At 36.1% G+C, this 12,087-nt stretch overlaps 1 protein-coding gene across 5 annotated transcripts in view; it reads right to left on the reverse strand.

Annotated features, from left to right (window-relative positions):
• LOC145661863 (uncharacterized) overlaps positions 1-12,087 on the reverse strand; it is a 269,229-nt gene that overhangs the window by 178,024 nt on the left and 79,118 nt on the right. The window lies entirely within an intron of this gene.

Below are 12,087 nucleotides of genomic sequence, written 5' to 3' on the forward strand. Positions count from 1 at the left end.
CTCAAGGAACTGTTTCATGGGTTTTGGCAAGCGTGCCACTATCTAGCATAGCATGAAATTCCGAATGTAGTTGGGAGGCACATATTAGCCCAGGCTGCCACGTGAGTCATCTTTGTGTAGGTGTATGTTTTAAGTTGGCTCTGTTTGGTTGCTTCTGCACATTCAAATATCTAGTGAATAACATTCTCAGAGTGGACTGCTCATCATGTTTTTCAGTGAACCATATTTTTACTTGCAGTCAGAAATGATGTATCTAATGTCCACTTAAATCTTTAGCAGCGGGGCCCCCCAACTCATTCGCCATGTCCGTGAAGCGCATCAGAAGTAAGTACCTTACCTATCAGTCCTATTCAGAAATATCCGTGCATTTATGTAATATGGAAGCATCAGGAGTTTATGGTAAATTTGCCAGTGAAAATATAACATTCCTGAAGTGGGATCCAGAACATTGTCATCATTGTGATTTATTCGAGTGGCAAGTACAGATACAGGTTTATCACTTGTTCCTGCTAATCTTGCTTGTGCTGTTTAACCATTTAATCGTATGTAACCTGGTGACTTATGTGATCCAGTTCTCCCGAGTGATGATTTAAGAAGTCAAGAATTCAGCATTCTCCCAAGAAATTGGAATGGAACTTTGTACATAGGCTTACAGTTTGAAGTGTTTATCTATAAGAGTTAATATCTACACGTTTAAGTTTCATCAATACACTATTTGTGTCTCTTATGAAGCGTTCAATTAATATGTCCTCAGAACGATGTTATAATAGCGCCACTTATTAGTCAAATCTCCATTGACATTCATAATACATACTGTATCTTCATTGTCTGCTATATTGTCCAGTGAACGTCATGGATTGTCAGCATCAGGATCGGTGTATTTACTTTTGGCGACGGTGCCCCCCAGCTCTCGCCTGCCCAGATCAGGTTGTGTGCAAGACGAAGAATTCTCTTCATGTCCTATCTTCTAGACGTCATAGCTTAAGGGAAGTTCTCCACTACAGTGATCAGTTATTCTGTCTCAATTTCTGTGCATCGTATGCGTTTTGAATAGCAGTTAGTGTGTATTTCTTGGTGTCCAGTTGGAAATGTGTTCCGTTAATAGTGCAAGTGCATTTATGAAAGGTATAGCAGTCTCTGCTTGTTTACACCTGTCAGAAGGGTAAGTACCCTGTGTTGTGAGTGCCCGCCTTCGTAGCAGGCTGACCATAATTCTGCTTTGTACAGAATTATCTTGTTTTTGTTGCTGATTCATTGGAATCGTAATTGCATAGCGCCCGTATGTGGATTTGCTGATGCCCGCCTTAAGAATGTAACTTCGACGATTGTCTATTTGCTCTTATCAATGCTGTAGTAAGCTATAGGAACACCACTACCTATATGATTGTTTAGTTAACTGCTGTGTATTGAATTTTTCACTGTCGGAAGCAGGAGTGTGCTTTCAGTATTTAGGAGACACCTGGCCGTCTAGCACAAGTTGATTCGATATGTTGTCCTTTTTGTTTCTCCACTTAAAGCTAGTGTGACTTTTACTGTTGTCAGTCTATATGGATCGCGTTACCGTCGCTTCCTTTTAAGTTCTGTCCAAATACGCCACTACTTGACGATTACATGGGTTTTATTAGTCAGAGCATTACGTTTGTATAATCATGATGCTCACTTGTACCTGACATCCTGATCAGCACTGGCGTTCAGTAATACATTGTCTGTTTTACTTATAATGTCTAATATTTACACTTGTCTAATTTGCCCACCTTTTATTTACATTTATGTCCTTATTCATTTGGGACGAGTCACTTGTCCTATGTTTACATACAATGTAGCAAGAACCTATCTAGCATGATGTTTCTTTGGGGTTCCTTACTGCTATGTTGTTTACTAGTGAGTGCATCATATTATACTTCTGAGTATTACATAATTAGTGTAAACCCGACTAGTCGTGGTAAGTAAATCTACGTTTGCTCGAGCCATTTATCCTATTATTTGTTAGTGTCATATTATTTTTTATGCAAGTTTATAAAACTATATATATATAGGTACATGTTCTAATATTTTGTTTCATATGAGTGTTGAATCCCATATCATTATTTTCAATTACAGTATAGCAATATGATGGGTGTGAGTTTATTCAATTAAGTAACTAAGCAAGTCGCTAAGTATAACATTGCAGGGTTATCTCAGAAAGTATTCACAATGGTAACTTCAGTATGATTTTGGTGTAATAATTGGTGAGATCCCGTATTCTAAATCTGTGAATGTTTTTTTAAGTCAAATAAAATGTTGCAACACCCTACCATAAGTGTTGTTTTGCGAAATTAACTCTGCAGCCTTGTATTTCAGGTTTGGCATGTGCATAAGCTTCAAATAGGTAAGGAAATCACAGCACAAGGGAAGAGCTGTGTTCTGTGCATTCGTAGAGTGTACAGGGGGCAGTCTCGCACATGTTGGATTCGTTTTACCGTTGTACTAATAGTTTTTTTTCTCGTTCTTTTATTAACGCATTAATTTAGCGCAATCTTATTCAGTGTTAGCATCTGTTGCTATTCTTCTCCTGTGTCATAGCATTAGCACAGGTGGCGACCCTTTCCATCTATTTATCATCTCAGTGCTCCGGCACTGGGCAATCAAGCTTAGCTGTAGCCTGCCAGGGATTGGGCCCTCTGGGGCGTTACACCAAGTAAAAGGAAAGAGTTCACGAAAGAACTCTGTTTTCAAACTCAGCAATTTGTCATGATAAATAGGTAGCAGATAAACAGGGTGAAGAAAGACAAACCTGCCGTGTTTAGTCACCCCCTCACTTTTGATACTCTAGCTATGTAGAATGAAACACAGAAAAAATGAGATCTAATAGATGATATAAGGACAACAGAAATAACTACAAAGGTTTTAGTTCACATAGAAAGAAATACAAACTTTTAGGGACATGGGTTTAGAAGTAAATACAGAGGAAACAAAATACATGGAAGTTTGCCGTAACAGTAATACTATACAAATTATAGATACGTTAAAAAGTCATATAATACTTTCAGGTCGTCGTACATGTCCTTCATAACCAAATAAAGGATTAATTTTATTTGTATGACTATGACTGTTTTGGTAATCCAGAGAATGGGGGGAAAACAACTTGGACTAGGATTCTAATTACAATCTATACTGCTTCATTCATCAATCTTTGGTAGGAAAGGGTTTTGGGCATTATTGCTACGGCAATCCCATTTAAAAAGTCTTGCTACAAGAAATGTCTTCCAACTCTGGAGTAAAATATGGCTCACTGTACTTATTACAGAAGACGTCTTTTACTTAAGTAAATGTACATATTTAGTTGTGTAATATATAAACACATTTTTAAAACTAAAACGAAGTCGATAGCTGTTTAACACAAATATATCTGTCCGATTGTTTTATGGGAAATTTCATGTTTATTTTCTGTGAATGCTCTGTAATCGAGCAAATTGAAGTCATTGCGAAGTGTGCTATCTTTTGAGTAGAAAGGGAAATGAGACTCATTATATTCGAGCTGTTTTTTGCGATAAGTTGTAGCAGTACTACAGAAAAATGTAGATAAGAGGAAAGATAACGAAGAGAATACTAACTATAGATAATTAACAATTGCGTTACTTTATATATTGATTCGAGTTCAAAAGTATATTATTTTTAATTGTGTAACAAAATATAGTAGTAAAAAATCTAGACAGTTGTACTCTTTTATGTATCAATTTGAGATATGAGAAGCCCCCTGGGTCAATCGAGACCATATGAGTACGTTGGTGGATAGTATCGTGCAAGTATGTTTTCTTGGGTTTCTCCCGTTTTCTCTCCCATTATTATTCTACCAATTAATGTAACGATAATTCATGTCCATTGATATACGTCTGCTTTTTGCCTAAAGGACATCATCATAGGATAGGGAACTAGAAATTCCATTTAATTTCACTTTAATAATATTTGTAATTTTTAACTTAGTATTCTTTTGTAAATAACTGAACTTGATAAATACATTCGTCTCTCAGTCTTAAGAATTCTCCTTTAACGGACAAAATCTGGAGCAGCCGATTCAGTCTGAAAGTCTATTTTAAACTAAAAATGTTGAATTTGCTATATTCTAATGAATGTGTGTACAGGTATTTTCTACATCAGCGTCATTTCAGAGTTTGCTTTGTTGGCGGGGAGAACAAAGAACTATACCGACTCTGCCCTCTTCAAATAGCATCTATGATTTGTCAGTAGTGATTTGACAGTAACTATTGGCCCACAGAGAGAAAAATCAAGCGCATTTGGAAGGCAAATCTATAGACCAGCGTTTCCCAACCTTTTTCAACTTGCGGCACACTACAGGTGTAACTTGAATTCTCGCGGCACACCCATATATATATATATATATATATATATAATTACCGTGGTATTTTAATGTGATTACTAATTTCCTTCTTACAGAGAAGAAAGCTCGATCACTGATTTTCCCCCGTGCTAAATCATTATACTTATTTTTCATTCTAATTTTAAAATAGAAAACAATAGCAATGAAATATAGGACTCAGGTTTTTAAAAATCCACTTTCTCTTTCGAAAACTGTATCTAACCTCTAACTAAAAGGGAAGATCACTAAATAACGAACAAATAAACAAATCTCCTATACTTTTAAAACACAAATGTACGTAATTTGTATGCATGCTTGCTTTGTTGAATTTATTGAATGATATGTTAAAATTTCAAGTTACGAAATAGTTTGCAACAATAAAGAAGTAATAATGGTCATGACAATGATAAATACGTTTTTCAACATTAAAAATGTACAGAAAAGTAACACAATATGAAATTTAAAATTGTAGATTTATAGTAGAGGTTCATAGTAATGTGAAATATAAATATACATTTTCCCCTGTCTTGCAATTTGGTTCGTATAGAATTAATAATTTGTTTTGATTTTTTCGCGGCACACCAGCGGCCCATTCGCGGCACACCAGTGTGCCGCGGCACACCGGTTGGGAAACGCTGCTATAGACTCTGACTACATGTGGCTTTCCTGGCGCTGCTCATGCCACGACAGAACTCCAATCCTGGGGATTCTGTGTTGTAAAGCAGATTTTTTGGACTGTGTACTCTGCGCACTCAACCAGATAATGCTTATGTAAGTACATAGCCATAATTTTCTGTATTCTGCATGTGTTGATGGAGGTGATACATGATTTCCATCTATTTGCAGCTGTATAGATTTGTCCTGCAGGTACAGAAAATTCTGTGTGTAATTCAGAATTTTGCTAAATTTCTTCTCTCCGGATTTTCTACAATATAAACCAGCCTTTCTCTCTCAGTGTATTAATCCCTACAGACTTAATGTCAGCAGGCCCGACTAAATTTTCGCTGGCCCCCCTAAAATTTTCACGGTAGGCTTGCAAATGCACTATAATATGGTGATGAACTATAAATGACTGCATCGGCTTCCCCTAACTTCAGCCGAGCCCCCCCCCCTACATTTTGGGGCTGGCTACCGGCCTGAATGTCAGAAGTTACGGGCAATCGGCAGCGTTATTGACTAATCGGACATTAATAATCCTTTTCAGCACCTAGGTTATATGGGAACGAGCCAACTGCTTAAAGTGACATCCAAACCACCATTTCGGTCCGTATTCGCCTTCGGGAATTGAATCTGGGACTATGAGCGCTGACAGCGCGTGCTAGTTAAGTATCTCCCAGAAATAATTAGCAATGAAATTTAAAAGCCCGCTAAAAGCTCTAGAAAAACATTGCTCTCTGGGAGACAAAACAATTGGAAGTGCATTGTGGGTAACCTGGGGAAGAGAGCTGGCCGCCTTATAAAACCCCAGGCAAAGAACATGAAGCTCTTGTCACAATGCATGGAGATTGGGCGGTCAGGGCTGTGTATTGCAGTATTTTTAGTATACGTATACGTATGCAGTAGTATACGACACGTATTTGTACCTAGAGATTGTAAATACGACGAACATTCATAGAGTCCATACCTTTATCTAGAATTAGTGTGAATACATGCGTTATTCATACATTTGGTTCCAGCATTAATCACATGCAAGATGTCGTTGTTGCAGCGAAAACAATAAGATGGGCGATGTGCTGGATAGCGTGAAACCATTTTTAAAATGTGGAAAGCAGAGAAAAAAAATCATATAAAATGTTGATTGTTTACGGGAATAATTCAACAACGTAAGAAATCATGGAAAACTGGGAAACACTGTTTCAATGTAGATGCACAAAACTGCAAGACGTATTACGCAGTCTTTGATGGAGGAACTAAATGTAATCAAACAAATGGAAGCTTCAGTATTTTGCAATAGATAGTGTTGTAAAAAAAACGGTTTTTTCTGTGAAGTTTTTTTTAATAAAAAACATCGTTCTTTTTCATGTTTTTTTCAAATGTCTGTTTTTTTCTGGCAACTATTATTTATTGATTTACGTTGCAGATTATTGAAATAATCAACAGAACTTGAGTCGAAGCCCTCGTAACTTACAAATCTTTTGTTTCTTTGTACCTATATACTAGCAAAATTGTGTGATTATTCCTTTCGGCCCCAGGTCATTTTTGGCGTTTTCCTACATTTCCAGTTAGTGACTTATTGCTCAAAAAACATTTATTCGATTGGTATGGTTAAGGCCTTGTTTTTTATAAAATGGATGTGACTATTTTTTGGTGTAAGTTGCATTGCAGGGTTGCCAATGGGTGGGAAATTATTGAGGGAAATGTAGGGGTGATAATTTACAAAAAATTCCCTAACCGAATTTCAAATTTTTTTGTATCTAGTACCACTCCTGCTATATGGGTTCAAATTACCTAAAAGAATCTTTGGTGTGTTGACAAGGTACAGTGAAATCCTGAAGTCGCTTGCTTCCATCCAAAGAGGGAAAGAAAAAAATCTGTCATATACATGAAATTTTGACACTTTTTGCGCCTCACAAGCAAAAATCAAATATGCCTGGGCTACAGCTTCTCTAATTATCCTATTGAAACTTTTTATGGTGCGTTCTGTAGGGCAAAGAGGAAGCTTTCAGGTAGGGGTACGTTTGTTTCAATGTAGCCAGTAAGAGGGAAATAATCAAGGGGAAAAGGGAAATTTTCCGAATTTTTCACGTAAAAGCGGGAATTAATTGTTTTGGCTGGAAACACTGCCATCATACAGACGAAAACTATCTGAAAATAAACCTTAGTACTCCAAGAATATATTCTACAAGTATCATGGCGATATATAACAAAGTAAGCATGAAATTTAAAAAAATCTCATTCTACCTCAGAAATTCACCATTTTCTTACCATTTACAGAACATGGTTTATTATAAACCTCAACTGTACTTTCCCTAATCATTCTAGTGAAACATTTTATGGTACGATGTGTAGGCTAAGGATGAGGCTGTTAGACACTGTTACGTTTGTTCGAATGTAGCCAACAAGAAGGAAATAATAGAAATAAAAAAGGGATTTTTTTTTCCAGAATTTGCTCCTAAAATCTGGAATTAAAATTTTCTGTAGCTGGCAGCACTACTATCAGACACACACAAACTATCTTAAAATAAGCTCTGGTATCTCTCTAATATATCCTACAAGTATTGTGGCGATATCTAATAAAGTAAGCATGTCAATAAAAAATATCTCATTCTACCTTTAAAAAAAATCACAGTTATCTTCCCAATTAGAGAACAAGGTCTGCTGTAAACCTTAACTGTACTTCCCCTAATTATCCTATTGAAACTTTCTATAGTGCGTTGTGTAGAGCAAAGACGAGATTTCCAGATACTGGTACGTTTGATCCGATATAGCTAACAAGAGGGAAATAATAGAGACAAAACAGATATTTTTTCCAAAATTTCCCCCTAAAATCTGGAATTAAAATTTTCTGTAGCTGGTAACACTGCTACCAGACAGACGTAAACTATCTTAAATTAAACATTGGTACACCACTAATATATCCTACAAATATTATGACGATATTTAAGGAACAAAACTTCTAATTCCCAAAAATATATTAGGGTAAACAGAAAAATAGGGAAAAACTAGAAAATCAAGGGTTAGAACCTAAATACGAATTTTTCGTGCGTTTCCTAATTACCCCATTGTAACGATCTGTATTTGCGTTTGTTAAGTAAGGACAAATGTTCGATTGGCGTAAGTTGACTTGCACTCTTACGTATAGGCACGGATTTATAAACAAAAATTTCAAATTTTTTCCCCAAATTTTAGAAAAAATTAATTTCCCTAATTGGCATCACTGCACGCAGGCCCGTCCAATTGATGTCAACAGTTAGGTATCCATCCGAGGTATCTACCTAGCAAGTCTTAAGGAGGTCTTTCTATTACGAAGGAAGCTACAGGGAAAAAGAAGTAAAGGAAATTCGAAATCAGAAAATTCTCGAATTTTTGACTGGGGTGAAATTTGAGAAGGAAATTCGACACCAGGAGAAAACAATTAATATGATAAACTATAGTCCAACCATATTTTGCAAGAATAATATCCCGATATCTTAATTAGTGTCCACACAGGAGTGGATTAAACAAATGACACACCCGTGTGTGCCACTTTGGCCACCTGGGCCATCGAGTATACATTTGATTACATTTTTTGACTACTAACTCGTGTTGTTGTTGTACTTATAGTCTCGACTAATAATAATATCGTTGTTATAAACAATAACTTTATAAGGAAAATTTTCTCTCCTTTTTACATCTTAGTTCCAACACTGTTGGTGAGAAATGCAGGGTGTTTCAAAATGAATATCGGGGTTTTAAGTCTTCGTAGTACTTATTACATTTTACGTACAATTATAAGCAATGCATCAAGTAAAGCAATGCATCAAGCACCTCAAACAGTCTTTGCTACAAGTGTTCAATGTGAGATTCATTCGTCACACGGCACACATCTAGTCGATAGGCGAGAAAGGCCCATAAACTTTCCGCCATATGGCACAAAACACATTCAATTTAGGGGAGTCTCGTTCCAAGTGTACCATCTCCTGAGGATTTGCTGACGGCCAGATACAAACATTATGAGTGTTCACATTAGCTCTTAGGTGAAATGTCGATTTATCACTGAAGACGACACGATCCAGAAAATCTTCATTGTTATGCAGCAATATTTCACTTGCGAAATTGGCACGTAAACCGTAGTCTGTAAGCTTTAGACCTGTAGCAATTGCAAACGATAAGGACGTAGTTGCAAGCGTCTCCTTAATATTCTCCACAATTAATCAAACTTTCTCTAATAAAATTATTGTAACAACAAAATTAGCTATTTTTACCGTTGCACTGTACAGATTCAGTCTTTATTAAAACACAAAAAAACTTTCTGCTCATCTAGTCTACATCTTTGCTCCTTGCTCTTTCTAACGGCAGACAGAAGAAACAATGCATGTAGGCTACATGCGTGAGTACAAAACTGTTTGAGTTGCTCTTTCATTTGATATAATATTTATAATTGTAAGTTAATTGTAATAGATACTACAAAGTTTCAAAACCCTAATATTAATTTTGAAACAGACTGCATTGCTTAAAATTGTGTCATCCTATATTCATGTCTTGTATATACATATCATCAGGGCCGGTCCTAGTCAATTTGTCGCCCCATGCAATGGCATAATTTGCCGCCTCCCCCTTTCTCCAGAAAGAACAAATTTTAAGTATGCTACTCTAGCATGAACAACAAAGATGAGGGTAAGTGCAGTTGCACTCAGAAAGGCTTAAATACTTACTCTAAAAATGCAATCCCGTTGTGTCTGTTGTTTTTTTTTTTTTAAATATTAATCTATTATGTTAGTGAAAGATAAAGCAAACACACCTGCAGAGGAAAGATGGTAATTCTTTTTATAGAATTCACTATCGAGCTTTAATCTCAATGTATCAGTTGCAATTCCAGTGCAACTAGCTCTTCTATCTTTATTTCTTGATTTCTCTTTTAAGAACTTGTTTCTATCTTCAATGATAAGGGACTTGTTTCTGACAAAGAAAGACTAGTTGTCATATCAAAACTGTGATAACTTACTAAATGGAACAGATATTCACTACTATTCGAAAATTGAATTCTTGCATTTGGCAACAATCAAGCAATTTGTGCTCGGATTTATTCGACCATTTGCTTTAGCATTGTCCATGTGACCTTAAACTAATGCAACCTAAACATAATTTATGAATGTAGTATTCAAATAGAAGGTCAGCTTAGTAAATGTAACTACCATCATCATGAAGTATGTTTCCAACAAGAAATATTTAATTTAAATAATATACTTATGACAGATTTTGCCGGACCATCCAAACTTGCCGCTCCACGCAAATGCACGTGTTGCATATATGGTAGAGCCGGCTCTGCATATCATATATATCTTGTCGACAAATTATTTACGTATGACATTTAGAAAAATACTATTAGGCAAATTAGTATTAGTTTTTACCTTTAGACAAGTTATTTGAATTTTATATTGTTCGTGACATTATTTTCGTACTTATTAAAGGCCTGCTTTCACGAAAAAACAAAATTTTGTTTCTACTTTTATTTCTTAGTTGATATTGATGAAAACTGCTGAAACCCGAGTTGTTAATAGGTATGGTATTCATGTAAATTGTAAAATATTTGTAGCGTATCAGTATCTAGCATTTAATTTATGTTGCATTTTACGGTGATTATACCTACATAAAAATATTTAATACTTAAATAGACGTAAGATGCATTACAAATGACTATTTGGAAAAAAAACGAAATTTAGAAAAAAACGAGAGGCAATGTTTTTTTCTTAAAAAAACGTACATTTCTGAAAAAATACGAACGGTTTTTTTTTTCTATTTACAACACTAGCTGATAGTATACGGTAGTGTCCGGGATGATGACACCTTTACATCGAACTTTGCTTGTCGTGTAAACATTATTTGACATTAGTGTCTTCATCTACAACGTACCTATGAGCAATTTACTGTATATTCGTGTATTGAAACTGGTGAAACAAATTTCAATTTTTCAGAATGTAAAAAAAAGAAACTAGGGTCGAGAAGCCTCAGACAACTAAGAGCAGAGATATCTTATCTTGTAAACTATTTGTCCTTGCATTGTGAGCTTATTTGAATTTATTTTTAAGACCTTTAGGCAACTTTGGCCCACTCCGAATGGATGATGATGGGAAAATTAGTGGAATGAAGAAAGTGGTAGGATACAATTCAACTTCGAGAAAACACACACACTTGATGTTTGTCCACCACAAAGCTCACATGGCACTAACCCAGATCGAACCGACTACCACACACACCAGAGCTTCACGGTGTAGCTACCGTGACATTTCTTGTCTTGTGTGTTGCGGGTAATAACTTAGTTGTATCTTGATTAGCATGGTGCAGTCTGCTACATTTTACTTTCGTTCCCATGGTATGCTGCTATATTTTTACGAGACAAGACGAGACAAAACGAGACAAACGAGACGAGACATGCTTTGCACGTCTCGTCTCGTGGTAACACTAGCCACCGTTGAGACAGAGTATATAACTCCATGCATTGCGACAATTGACATCTCCTTGCCTGCAGTATTATGGGAACTTAACAGCTCTTTTAGCTGGCGGGAACTCTGAGAGATTTTTAACCGCAAACACCAGCTTGCGTGGAGTTTTGTGATTTTCCTTCCCATCTTGCTTGCCTTGAGATTTGCGGGACTCTCAACATTTTTTCTTGCTTGTGTAGAGCACTGAGAATCTTAGCCCACGCCCATTCAGCTTGCCTGGAGCTTTGTGGGAATTTTTTTCCTAGGCTGCATGGACATTGGAACACCTATTTACCCTAACTACTGAGTAGATTTTATATTGGTATTAAGATCACAATTATAGTAATTCTGTGCTATGTTGTTTTATAATAATAATCATCATAGGTATTCTGACCTTACTGGCAGGTCACTTGCCGCAGCTGAGAAGCTTCCATGCTCCACAGTCCTCCGCTACCTCAGTCCTCACGTATGATCTTTCTGTTTTACATATATATATATATATATATATATATATATATATATATATATATATATATATATATATATATATATATATATTACATTAGTGTAGTCACCTTCGCACTCCCCCTCTCTTTCCCGCCGCCATAC

The sequence above is a fragment of the Thermobia domestica genome, chromosome 1 (assembly GCF_964235325.1).
Source record: "Thermobia domestica chromosome 1, izTheDome1.hap1.1, whole genome shotgun sequence".
Taxonomy (NCBI): Eukaryota; Metazoa; Arthropoda; class Insecta; order Zygentoma; family Lepismatidae; genus Thermobia; species Thermobia domestica.